Here is a 13,159-nt window from a genome sequence, read left to right as displayed (position 1 = left end):
TACTCTAGACCTCAAAGTATCACCATTAACATCATTAATCCAGGTAATCATATGAGACATCTGAGCTGCCCTATAGCACAATTTAAATTTAGGAAAGGATAAACCTCCAGAATCTTGCGTTCTTGTCAGCATATCTAATTTAATTCTAACCCTATGGCTAAACCACACCAGACGATAAGATGCCTTCTATTTTACTAAAGATTTTTTTGATGGAGATAAACAGCGGAATGCTGTAATACATACAATAGTTTGGCCAGCACAACCATTTTAACAAGATTAACTCTACCTGTAACAGTAAGGGGAAGTTTTCCTTATATCTTAATATGGTTTTTTGAAGTATTCTATCTGTGGTTTTATATTTAAATTGACATTGTGAGGGACTTTTGGTTACCCAGATATTTAAATGCGTCAACCCAACAAAGCGTAAGGGCCACAAAAGGATTGGCAGAACAACAACCCCTGAAGGGAAGAATGGAAGATTTATTCCAGTTAATGGACAGACCGGAATAGCCTCCATATATATTAATAATATTCAACATGTATGGCAAAGTGTTGGAAAGATCCGAAACAAATAAAATAATCCGCGTATAAGGCAATTTTGTCTGTCCTGCCACTCAATTGAAACCCTCTAACCTGTGGGGAAGAACATATAATACAAGCCAGGGGCTTTACTGCTATGGCAAAGAGTAGCAGGGACAACGGACACCCCTGTCTCGTTCCCCTTTTAAGAGAGAAGGCTGACGAAACATGACCATTTATAGAAACCCTTGCTGATGGGGCGGAGTATAATAATTTGACCCATCTAATAAAATGTGGGCCAATACCAAAGCGGTCCAGTGTCCCCCACAAGAATGCCTACTCCACCGAATCAAACGCTTTAGCAGCATCAAGTGAAACTATTGCAGAGGAGCAGACGTCCCTGCGGGGGACCTGTAAATGTGTACAAAGACGTCTTAGAGTAGATAAAGTGGACTGCCCAGGTACGAAACCAGTCTGATCTTCATGAACTAATTGTAGCATCACTGAACTTAACTTAATCGCCAAGATTTTCGCCATGATCTTGACATCTGTAGACAGCAATGAAATTGGCCTGTAAGAATCCATCTTTTCCGGGTCCTTCCCTGATTTCAGTAACACAATAATCAGAGCTATATAAATAATCTTGGACCTCCTAGTGTAGTTTTCTGTAATCTTGTACTATACAGGTTTTTATAATAAATCACAAATTACGCCACTATTTTGGCGGTTGTTGTATAAATAGTGCCCTCCGCATTACGAATCACTATCACCGTATTAGCGGCCTTATCTGCACCTGCCAACTTCACTAAAAAACTTCCTGGTCTATCCCCTGGCTGCATAATACCTATGTTGTGTGTATAAAAGACGATATTTAGCTTTATCCTCCAAACAATCACGCCATTCCCTCTGGGCTCTCAACCATGTCTCCTTAGAAGAACTAAGCTTGTCATTCAAATACTGTATTTCTAAGGATCTACGTGTTTCCTCCAGCTCCAATTCCCAATGTTTATAAATAACTTTAAGAGTTGAAACAGCTCTAACTAACGTACCACATAAAAATGCCTTAAAGCCACCCCATAAAACATGTATAGGTGCCATAGCCTCATTTATTTCCATAAACTCTCTCCATGCTATTTCCAATTCAACTCCATTACTCAACTGTGTCATCCAAAAGTAGTTACATTTCCAGAATGAATTACTGTACCTCTAGGACCTCCCAAATCCAAAACTATTGGTGAATGATCTGAGATACGCCTGGTTTCATATTGAACATTTTTGATCCTAGGTAATAAACATCTAGATGTTAAAGTTAGGTCAATCCTAGAAAAAAATGAGTATGTATTGGAAAAACATGAAAACTGACACATATTTGGATGACGTACCCTCCATACATCCAATGAATCTAAGCTCTCCAATAACAATGCGAAACTCCCCTGTCTGGTATGTAATTTAGTAACCGAATTGCTCACTCTGTTTAGGGCCAGATTAATAACAATGTTAAAGTCGCCTATACATATTGTAGAAATATTAGGATATAGTGCCATAAATTCAGACACTTTTCTCATGACTTCAGGGGAAAAAGGAGGTGGAATATAAACAGCTAGTGTAAGCAGTGACATAGAATAGATCTGACATTTCAAAAAACAAACAAATCTACCCCGTTGATCAATCTGAGCCGAGCATGATCCAAGACAAACGGGATATATGTTCGTACCAATATGGAGAAGCCTTTAGCATGGGACGTATATGTAGAATGGTATACCCAACCCACCCATGATTTTTTAAGACCCAGCACTTTAGCCCCACTAAATGCGTCTCCATAAGACATATAATATCTGCGATATATCGTTTATAATGCTGTATCACCAGGGATCTTTTAATTTTAGCATTTAGGCCTCTTACATTCCAGGATAACATTTTAAGTTGGGTCATCACCATACTTTAACCAAGGTATAAAATCTGTCCAGTATGTCACACGTTTTCAAACCTGCAAACTCCAAGTTCATCAGCATATATTGTGCAAGTTATAATATAGTAAGGATACATAAAGATTAACAAACACTCCCCCACACCCCTACCACCCCCCACCCTGTGTACCTGCCCAGACATTGGTGTACCAATTCCCTTAACACCCTCCCTAAGGCTATTAGTCTCTTACCTAAAAAAAATCATACTAACCACAATCGGCAAAATATTCAGCGACTACAAGACAAGGCCCAAGCCGCTCTCCATCCATTATTATAGGTACACAGACTTCCCCGAGCCTACAAGTAAACATAGAAAAGCAAAACATTACCACATTTACATATTTAAATATAAACTTCATACGATGGTCATTCTTAGCTCATTAATCTTTAAGAAAATAGGCAGCTAGGATCCCCTAGTTATCTGCTGCTATGCCCTTTGTGATGGTGCCCAGCAATCCAGCCCGAGTGCAGCCTCACGAGGTGTAACAAAAAATGTAGTCTCTCTCTCTCTCAGCCACAACCCACAGTCTAGATGGAAACAGCATCGCAAATTGCAGATTAAGTTTCCTAAAACATCTTTTAATTGGAACAAATTGTGCCCGATCCTTCTGTACTTCTAGACTAAAATCCAGAAACACTGAAACTCTACTGCCGTTCCACAATAAAGGTCCAGACTCAGGTTAGCGTCCCGATCATGATAATAATAATTAACCGTAGTGTGAATGTGTCTGTGTGTACATGTGATAGGGAATATAGATTGAAGGTGGGAGCGTGAAAGTCCTGGGGACAATTATATTTGTATTTAACGATAATGGAGATTTTGTGCCAGCTTTTCTAGTTTGTGTAAAGAACAAAACTCCTCAAAAATCTCCCTTTGGACAACTTCTTCTACTCTCCATTACTACCAAACCGTGGACCCATATTTCTATGGATTTTATTGTTGACTTACCATCTTCAGCCAGATGTACAGTTATTTGGTTTATGGTGGATCACTTCAGTAAGAGTGCCGAAGAACTTTCATCTTTGTTTATACAGCACATCTTAAAAATTCACAGACTTTCTCTAGATTTAATCTCTGATAGTGAGACCCAGGTCATTGCTAAATTTTGGAGATCATTTTGTTCCAGTCTAGGTATTCATGTCAGTGTCTCGGTTGGGTATCACCCGCAGTCTAACATACAAACTGAATGGGTGAACCAGTCCTTGGAACAATTCTTTGCTGCTATGTTTCCAAATGTCACAATGACTGATTCAGTGTCTTACCTATGGCGGAGTTCTTCTATAATAATTCATGCTATTCAACGTCAAAGATTTCTCCATTTTTCTGTGTATACGGATTTCATCCCAAAGCCAACGCCTTTAAACCTCAGCAAGACCAAGTTGTTTCTTCCAATTCAATAAGATATCTGAAGGGGATTTGGAGAAAGGTAAATCTGGCACTCAAGAACTCTTCTTTCTTTTTGTACACTAGGGGGAACAGGATTCATTACACTGGGAATAGGCTGGATAGGGAGCGAGGCAGGCACCAAAAAGTTACTTTTTTGTTCCCAGCATGCCCCAGCCTCCCTATCCCCTATATCCTGCCCCCAACCCAAGGCCTGCTAGGTTTTTATTTGGTGCCAGGCAGGAGGCACCTTTTAAAAGAGGAGGCTGTATATCAGCCCTGATTTACTTTCTTTTAATTTTTTTTTTTTCTCTTACAACAAGATGAGCAGCGGGGCGGGCGGACACTGCAAGTGCCCACAAAGCCGCTCCGACACCCGGCGCTGATGGCGGCAGCATCGGTGACCACCAGGAACGCGGAGCCTCTGGAGGACCTGCAGCCGCAAACGGAGTTGGGCCGGCGAATAAGACCGGCTCCCTGTTTGCAGGGAGCAGCGACATAGCTACGATTCCCCCCCGCTAGCGGGAGATGGCGAGGGGTAGGTGCAGTGGAGACCCGGGTAAACTGTGCCTTTTTTCCACTGGACAACCAGGGCATTTGCCACAGGTCAGAGCTGGGTACCTGGGGTTTTGCATCTGGGGGGAGGTGAGCCTAGGCTGTAGCCCCTCCCCCGCCACTGAGGCTTGCTTGAAGCCAGGCTTTCTGTCTGCCTCGGGATTACTTCTCCTCCATCTCTCTTGTACCTAATAATTAAAGCAGATTCTGTAGGTTAAGATCTTTTTACTAGCAGGAGTACTGTGTTGGTGGAATTTACCACATTACTATACCAGCACTAAAGGAGAGGGAGGTTTTGGCACTGTCTCTTCTGTACCCTGCTCTTGGAGCCTGGTCCTTGCGTCACTCCTTCCTGCTATCTTTAGCTGGACAGTTGAGTATAATTGCCCACTATTAGTACATTGTTTTGGTGTGGAGTTTGTATGTTCTCCCGTGTTTGGGGGTAATTGCCTAGGGTCTGAATGTTAATATCCATTTGTACATAACCTTTGGATATCCTGCCACTACCCCACTAACTGTTGTTGAGTTATGCTTTACTCCCTTGTACTCCTAATTTGTCATGCACTAATTTGTCATGCACTTTGTCATGTTGTTTCACTAGTGTCTGACACTTGGTTTGGCACTGCATTGTATGTCTTTCAGATGCCAGTTACCAGGGAAGTTAGTGCCTCGAGTTGGGTTCCACTTTCCCTTTCTCTCCCAAGGGGACTGACAACTCACTTGAGTGTCAACACCCCCCCCCCTCCCCCAGCTATGGGTTGACACTCTTTGCTGGCCTTGTGCAATACCTACAGCCACACCACACTGGACATGCCCAATCTCATCTGATCTTGGAAGTTAAGCAATATTTGACCTGGTTGGTACTTGGATAGGAGACCACCTGGAAATACCAGGTGCTGTAAATCATATTGCTATGGGAGTCAGCTGTGGAGGCAGTACTCTGCATGGTACATGCTGGACCACCTCTGTGCAGCTTCTGCTTGACACAGCCTCCCAAAGGTTAGGGATGGACTACTCCTCTGGGGGTATAGTCCCCATAAGCTTAGGGGGCTATAGCTGCACAGCAAGTGGGGTCAGTTCACTCCTACTCATCGGGCAGGGCCCTGTATTTCAGGTACACCACACCACACTGGACATGCCCAAGCTCATCTGATCTTGGAAGCTAAGCAGTGTTTGGCCTGGTAAGTTCTTGGAAGGGAGACCACCTGAGAATACCAGGGGCTGTAGGTCTAGTCAGCAGAAATTCTAACACAGGGGAGTGGCCATTGATAGGGGACAGACCTTGCCCCCTCCTTACAAGGCTCCATGCAACTCTTCACCGATCCTCTTAGGGACACAGGCTGTGCTTCCAAGTCTTATCCTATACCACGCCCTCTTTTCTAGGGCCTAGGTAGTTAAGGTCCTATGTAGTTAGGTGGTAACACTGGTGCTCCTTACCTATGAGGCCAGTAAGACAGAGTTGCACACTCTGGGTTTACATCTAGAAAGGCATTCACACTAGACTATGCATGCACAATCTCATCTGTTTTTGGAAGCCAAGCAGGGTTGGGCCTGGTAAGTGCGTGGATGTAAGATCACATGAGCATACCAGGTGCTGTAGGTTTGGACACTAGAGGGTTATCCTTCAGGGGGTTGGTTGCCATGGTAGTGACTGGGAGCACCTTATGCCTCCTTTCTGGGCATATGGACTCCACCACTACCAAAACTTGGATGGTTCTCCCTGTGCCACATGCAGGGCAGGAGACAATACCTTTTTGCGGCTGGATCCGGACAAAATGGATTCCATGCTTGCAGCTTCCATAACAATGTTTATACTTTAGCGGCATCAGTTTTGTCCTGGACTTCCTCTGCCTGCAGAGCAGGATTAAGATCAGGCTTTTTTTCTGGTACCTCCCTCCAGCCAGGGGGTTCGCAGCCCTGCACTTGAGGGCCCTAGGTAGCCAGACATCCAGCACTCAGACCAGCTACAGCCTTACTGTGTGATGGGCATGTCCTCATCTGGGAGGTTCACGGGAATGGGGGCCTACGTCTCTGCAGCAGATTAGGACCTCTCCGGACGCTTGAGTCAGATAGGGAGTCTATCAGGGATTCGCTCTGAATTTAGGGTAGACCCTCATCAGTGGTTTCAGCCTCTATATTCTGTGGGATCGTGGTTAGGCAGAAGCTCGTCAGGAGTCAATGGACTCCCTCCTGGGCTACAGGGTCATTGTCCCGGCTTCCCATACCTTATGTGGGGGCTATTTGCAGCAACCCTGTGTTACATTCAGTGTTGCACAGCACTTATTGTCCTAGTCTCCACAGTTGGTCAACTTCCTTCTCTGAGCTTAGTCCCTACAGTTCTTGACAGCACACATTCAGGAGATGGTAGAGCCTCTTCAGCCTAGGGACTAGAATCTCAAGAGGCAGATTTATCTTCCCACTTTCACAAGATAGGCTACATTGCAGAGTTCAGCTGTCCAGTAATCTTTCTCCTATAGGACTGGTTGCGAGCCCTGCTGTCACAGACTTCAGGCTATCTTCAGTCCTTGGAGAGTGTTCATCCATGACTACAAGTGGACCCTGGGCTCCGCGGTAGCAATGTTCACAGGGGGGAATCGGCTCAGTTCCACCCTTGTCCTCTAAGCTTGGACCAGGTCTTATTGGCACATACAATTTCAGGATCCTGGTCCTCTTACAACTCTTTCGCAGTAGGGTGGCTCAAGTACGGCCTGGACTACTGTCCCTGTCCTTCGGTATTCAAGATGGGGATTTGATTACCTCTGATGCCAGTCCTCAATGCTGGGGCGGAGGTTTCCTTTGGTCACAGGTATCAGGACAGTACACCACCAGTTCGCCAGCTCTCCATCCAGATCTTGGGGCTCTAGACTGTTTGTTGATTGCTTGGCTCAGTCTCTATCCTTGACGGTCCGCACACAAAAGGGTTTCTACCGCTGGTCAGCCATCTCTTTTTTAAGGGATGGCTCTGGTGACCTCTGTCCTACAGTCAGGGGTTTTTCCACAGAGCCTAGGAAACGACTTCGGCCTGATGTTTGTTATGGTGCTTGGTGATCCTTCATTGTTAAGGATCTCTCAAAGGTTTTGCTCCATGTTCATTCAGTTTTTCAGGTCTGGTGGGTTTTACCAAGACAGTTTGGGACATGGGTCTACAAGTTTCATCTTCTAGAGTTTTGGCTCTGTCAGTCCATTTTTCTATGTCATCAGGATCAATTCTTAATCATCTGATCCTTCTCAGGCCTGTCTTCCTGTTTGGCTTCTGTTGATAGCGCCGTTTGCTCTGGGGGATGTGTCCCAGGTTCCTCGGGCCCTCCTCTCAGCTCCTTTTGACCCGTTGGACACAGGGCAGCCGCGTTGGCTCCCCTGGTGGACCTTATTCCCCCCTTGCTACTGTTTCCTACAGGTAGGGTGGTTCCTTGCACTGATTGGACTTCTTGTCTTCGGTGGTTTCCAGGTTCCAGGGTCACCTAGGCATGGTCCTTCGGGCCTTTCTGTTGCATCTCAGGTGGTATCTGTTACGATTACTAGGGTTCTCTGTGTGTGCATACTTGAAATGAGGTCAGCTGAAGCCGGGTGAAAATTAAGTAAGGTTTATTGTGGAAAAAGAAGTAGCAAAAATATATACATACAGAAACTGGATCCTTGATTTACATGGAACCGAACACGATATTTCCAAATAATAGTAGTGGCTGGTAATAGAAACAAGGAGGAAGGTTATGCTTGAATATTGGTATAGTCCAGGTTAAACACAGATGTGAAATAAACATGAAGATATCCGGGTTTAAATCAAGCAGGGGAAAAATAACATACCAAAACGTAGTAATCAGGCAGGGGTGGAAACAGACTGCAAATAATAGTCCAGGAATGCAGATGCTGAACCGGCAGGGTTAGAAGTCTTGAAGCTAGGTATATGAAACGGCAAACTGCAGGGAATGTCTCCAAGATGTAGATAAGGCAGAATCAGGACAGGATTACTGGAGAGAGCCCAGTCGCACTCCAGACGGAACCACAATGATCTGCACCTAGATGCTGGTGAGCTGGAGTTAAATAGCAGCACCAGGTGTTGGCCCCAGCTGCTCACAATCAGGTAATTAGCCTGCAGAGACAGTGTGCAACTGCCATTCGGACCTGAGGCAGCAAGCGAGACCCCTAGAGGCAGGAATGAGATAATGCAAGGCAAAACAAACACAGACATTCCTAACATTATCCCCCCCTTAAACAGGCGGATTCCAGACGACTAAAAGTTCACCTTCTCTTCTTTTTTCCCTCTCCTCTTTTTGGGTTGCCTAGACCTATTTGAAGGTGTCACAAAGACACTACTTGGCAATACAGGTCCATCAATAATGAGTCTAGGATCGTCCAGAAGCTCGCTCTCAGAATCGGAGCCACAACCCAGCGGCAGAACTGACCTCTTATTTTCTTGGATGGAATCAAGAGCGGATGGTAAATTTGTAGAAGCCAAACTTGCCGAGCAATCTGCGTGAACACCTAAAGATACCTGCCCACATCTGAAAAACTGAGGGTGCTCCCCAGACTGCAAAGGCAGGTTCTCAGACGGGCACACTTTAATAGATTCATCTAGGAGAGTGAGGACAGTTGGTGGACTGAATCTTTCGGACACTGCCTTGAGGAAAGCGGGCAAATCTCGTAAAACTGGATCTTCCGCATCTATAAGACCATTTACCCACTTCAAGGCCCTCCCTCTGAACCTCATACACATGTTAGCAATGATATCAATAGGGGACAAGTCATCAAAACTCAGATAATATTTGAAGAGAGCTAAACAGTGAGAGATATTTCCATAAAAGTAAGGCAGTTCCTCAACGACTTGGCTTTCCAAATTAGATTTTACATCAGGGAGGATAGACAACCGTGGCCTCTCAGACAAGATGGACTCTTCTTGCACCTTAGACAAGGAAGTCTCAGATGGCCCCGGCTGGGCAGACACCTCGGGCAAATCTTGGATCTGGGGCTGGACAGGCGGAGCCCCCTCCTGGGGCTGGACAGGCGGAGCCCCCTCCTGGGGCTGGACAGGCGGAGCCCCCTCCTGGGGCTGGACAGGCGGAGCCCCTTCCTGGGGCTGGACAGGCGGAGCCCCCTCCCGGGGCTGGACAGGCGGAGCCCCCTCCCGGGGCTGGACAGGCGGAGCCCCCTCCTGGGGCTGGACAGGCGGAGCCCCTTCCTGGGGCTGGACAGGCGGAGCCCCCTCCCGGGGCTGGACAGGCAGAGCCCCCTCCCGGGGCTGGACAGGCAGAGCCCCCTCCCGGGGCTGGACAGGCAGAGCCCCCTCCCGGGGCTGGACAGACCTTGGCCGGACCTCTGGCAAGGCGGACACCTCTCGGACCTCTGGCAAGGCGGACACCTCTCGGACCTCTGGCAAGGCGGACACCTCTCGGACCTCTGGCAAGGCGGACACCTCTCGGACCTCTGGCAAGGCGGACACCTCTCGGACCTCTGGCAAGGCGGACTTGGATGACTGAGTGACCCGTGAGGCAAAGGCAACAGGGACCTCATGCCGTGAGGCAAGGGCAACAGGGACCTCATGCCGTGAGGCAAGGGCAACAGGGACCTCATGCCGTGAGGCAAGGGCAACAGGGACCTCATGCCGTGAGGCAAGGGCAACAGGGACCTCATGCCATGAGGCAAGGGCAACAGGGACCTCATGCCGTGAGGCAAGGGCAACAGGGACCTCATGCCGTGAGGCAAGGGCATCAGGGACCTCATGCCGTGAGGCAAGGGCATCAGGGACCTCATGTCGTGAGGCAAGGGCAGCAGGGACCTCATGCCGTGAGGCAAGGGCAACAGGGACCTCATGCCGTGAGGCAAGGGCAGCAGGGACCTCATGCCCAAAGGCAAGGGCAGCAGGGACCTCATGCCCAAAGGCAAGGGCAGTAGGGACCTCATGCCTGAAGGCAAGGGCAGCAGGGACGGACACCCCTCCTGGGGTCGCTGGGCCGGACACCCCTCCTGGGGTCGCTGGGCCGGACACCCCTCCTGGGGTCGCTGGGCCGGACACCCCTCCTGGGGTCGCTTGGCCGGACACCCCTCCTGGGGTCGCTTGGCCGGACACCCCTCCTTTCGAAATTTGAGCACCACAGTGGCATAACTGAGCAGAATTTGGCACTATGGCAGAATGAGGAAAGCTCTTTTTAGGTTTGCGAGCAGGACATAACTGAATAAAATGTCCCGACCTGCCGCAAAAAAAACAGAGCTTCTTATCCCTTCTATGTCTCTTTTCTTCCTCAGAGAGGCTGGGTCGTGGAAAGCTCCAGAACTTGCCTTTGCTTGGGCTTGGAAAACAGCGGCCAGAATTGAGAGCATCAGACTCATCTTTTCCCTTTTTCCCCTGAGTCTCCTTAAAGGGAACTGGTAATCTTAATGAATATTCAGGCAGAGCAGACAGTATCTCTGAAGACAGAGTTTGAATATTCTCCAGTTTCTCCCTGAAATCCACAAGCAATGTAGAACCCACAAACGGCAAAAACTCGAGAGGCAGGGAATTTTTCTGATATGAAGCCATTTTAGGAAATTCAGCTATACCTCAAACTCCTGCACACGTTTATTTTGGCAGATCATTCTGTTACGATTACTAGGGTTCTCTGTGTGTGCATACTTGAAATGAGGTCAGCTGAAGCCGGGTGAAAATTAAGTAAGGTTTATTGTGGAAAAAGAAGTAGCAAAAATATATACATACAGAAACTGGATCCTTGATTTACATGGAACCGAACACGATATTTCCAAATAATAGTAATGGCTGGTAATAGAAACAAGGAGGAAGGTTATGCTTGAATATTGGTATAGTCCAGGTTAAACACAGATGTGAAATAAACATGAAGATATCCGGGTTTAAATCAAGCAGGGGAAAAATAACATACCAAAACGTAGTAATCAGGCAGGGGTGGAAACAGACTGCAAATAATAGTCCAGGAATGCAGATGCTGAACCGGCAGGGTTAGAAGTCTTGAAGCTAGGTATATGAAACGGCAAACTGCAGGGAATGTCTCCAAGATGTAGATAAGGCAGAATCAGGACAGGATTACTGGAGAGAGCCCAGTCGCACTCCAGACGGAACCACAATGATCTGCACCTAGATGCTGGTGAGCTGGAGTTAAATAGCAGCACCAGGTGTTGGCCCCAGCTGCTCACAATCAGGTAATTAACCTGCAGAGACAGTGTGCAACTGCCATTCGGACCTGAGGCAGCAAGTGAGACCCCTAGAGGCAGGAATGAGATAATGCAAGGCAAAACAAACACAGACATTCCTAACAGTATCCTTGTTGGTTGTTCTGTAGACTCTTTGCAGGCCTATGAACAGACCTCTGGATGATCACTGTTTGGATTCCCACAAACGGGGCTGGCCAGCTTCTCTACAGATTTGGGCCAGATTGCTCTATTACCCATTTGCTGGGTTATGTCCCCTGCGGGGGTTTTCGCCTTCTGCTGGTTTAGCTTGGAGTTCTTTGGGGCAGCTTCCAGTGGGGCCCCTGTTGCACAACTTGCAGGGAAGCCTCATGACTTCTGCTCTGACCTTTGTCAGGTTTTTAGGCATTGGACTCCTGGCTCCAAATGTCACTGCCTTCAAGCGTAAGGTCCTTTGTACAGTCCAGGAGCATACCCCCCCTTGAGTGGATAGGTTAAACCTGATAGATGATGGATGTGACTCCCAGGTCCCCCTGCACAGTGAGAAAGCCTTGCAGCACGGCATCCACTTACAGGTGAAGGTGAGCCAGGGCGCTGGCTGTCTCTCCACTGTTTGTTATCTGTCTCTCTCTCTGCACTTCTGACTGTCAATGCTGCTCACTTGCTAATTCTCTGCTACTCTACTTCTGTCTAAGTGTCTCTTTCTGCTGCTTTCTTGCTGTGTGTCTGTCTCTGCTGCTTTCTTGCTGTCTGTATACTTTCTATTACCATCTCTCTCTGCTGCTGTCCATCTCTCTCTACTGCTCTCTTGCTAGCTCCGCTGCTCTCTTGTTTTCGGTCTCTCTCCTGCTCTCTGGTTATCTCGGCTGCTCTCTTGCTGTCTCTGCTTTCTCTCTGTTTGTTTTCCTTTGGGGGCCTATGTATTTTTTCTTGTGCAGTGTTTTTCATCTGCGCATGCATCCCAAAGGTGCAGTACAAACCCAGATACACACACCAAGAAGTGTATTAAAAATGTGTTAAACGTTACTGTGTGATTACAGACACAGGTGTAATGTAAAATGGGTGCGTTGCTGAAAGTGGTTGCATATAGAGGTGCTGAATTGCTCACATTGGAGGTCATACACAGATGATCTGCATGTAGCATAGATTGTAAGCTTGCGAGCAGGGCCTTCCTACCTCTATGTCTGTCTGTTATTACACAGTTTTGTGAAGCACTGTTTCCAATTGTAAAGCACAATGTAATATACTGCGCTATATAAGAAACTGTTAATAATAATAATAATAATAATAATAATAATAACATAGGCTGGTGAAAGGTTCAGTGTTATGGTCGTTGGTGGTGTCTCAGTCCTTGCATATTCAGACACACACGGATGTACACCAGGGAGGTGCATTAAAGCAGCATTACCATAAAGTCGCAAAAACAAGTGCAGCAAAAGTCGTAAGGAAACTGCAAGTTCGTCCAACTAGGAATTAGGCCCTATGAGGAGGGATCCCATCCCCCTCAACAGACCCCACCCCCTCAACAGACCCCACCCCATTATGGCTGCTATGAATTTCCTGGGCTGGTTTTACAACCCAATCCACCCCTGGTCATATC

The 13,159-nt window shown here is 47.1% G+C and overlaps 1 pseudogene; it reads left to right on the top strand.

Annotated features, from left to right (window-relative positions):
* Nucleotides 1-5,211: 5,211 nt before the first annotated feature.
* LOC134912467 (5S ribosomal RNA) lies at nt 5,212-5,330 on the top strand (annotated as a pseudogene).
* Nucleotides 5,331-13,159: the final 7,829 nt, after the last annotated feature.

This window comes from Pseudophryne corroboree, chromosome 4, assembly GCF_028390025.1.
Source record: "Pseudophryne corroboree isolate aPseCor3 chromosome 4, aPseCor3.hap2, whole genome shotgun sequence".
Lineage (NCBI taxonomy): Eukaryota > Metazoa > Chordata > Amphibia > Anura > Myobatrachidae > Pseudophryne > Pseudophryne corroboree.
The sequence above is the reverse complement of the archived record's forward strand: the minus strand, read 5'-3'. Positions and strand labels throughout refer to the sequence as shown.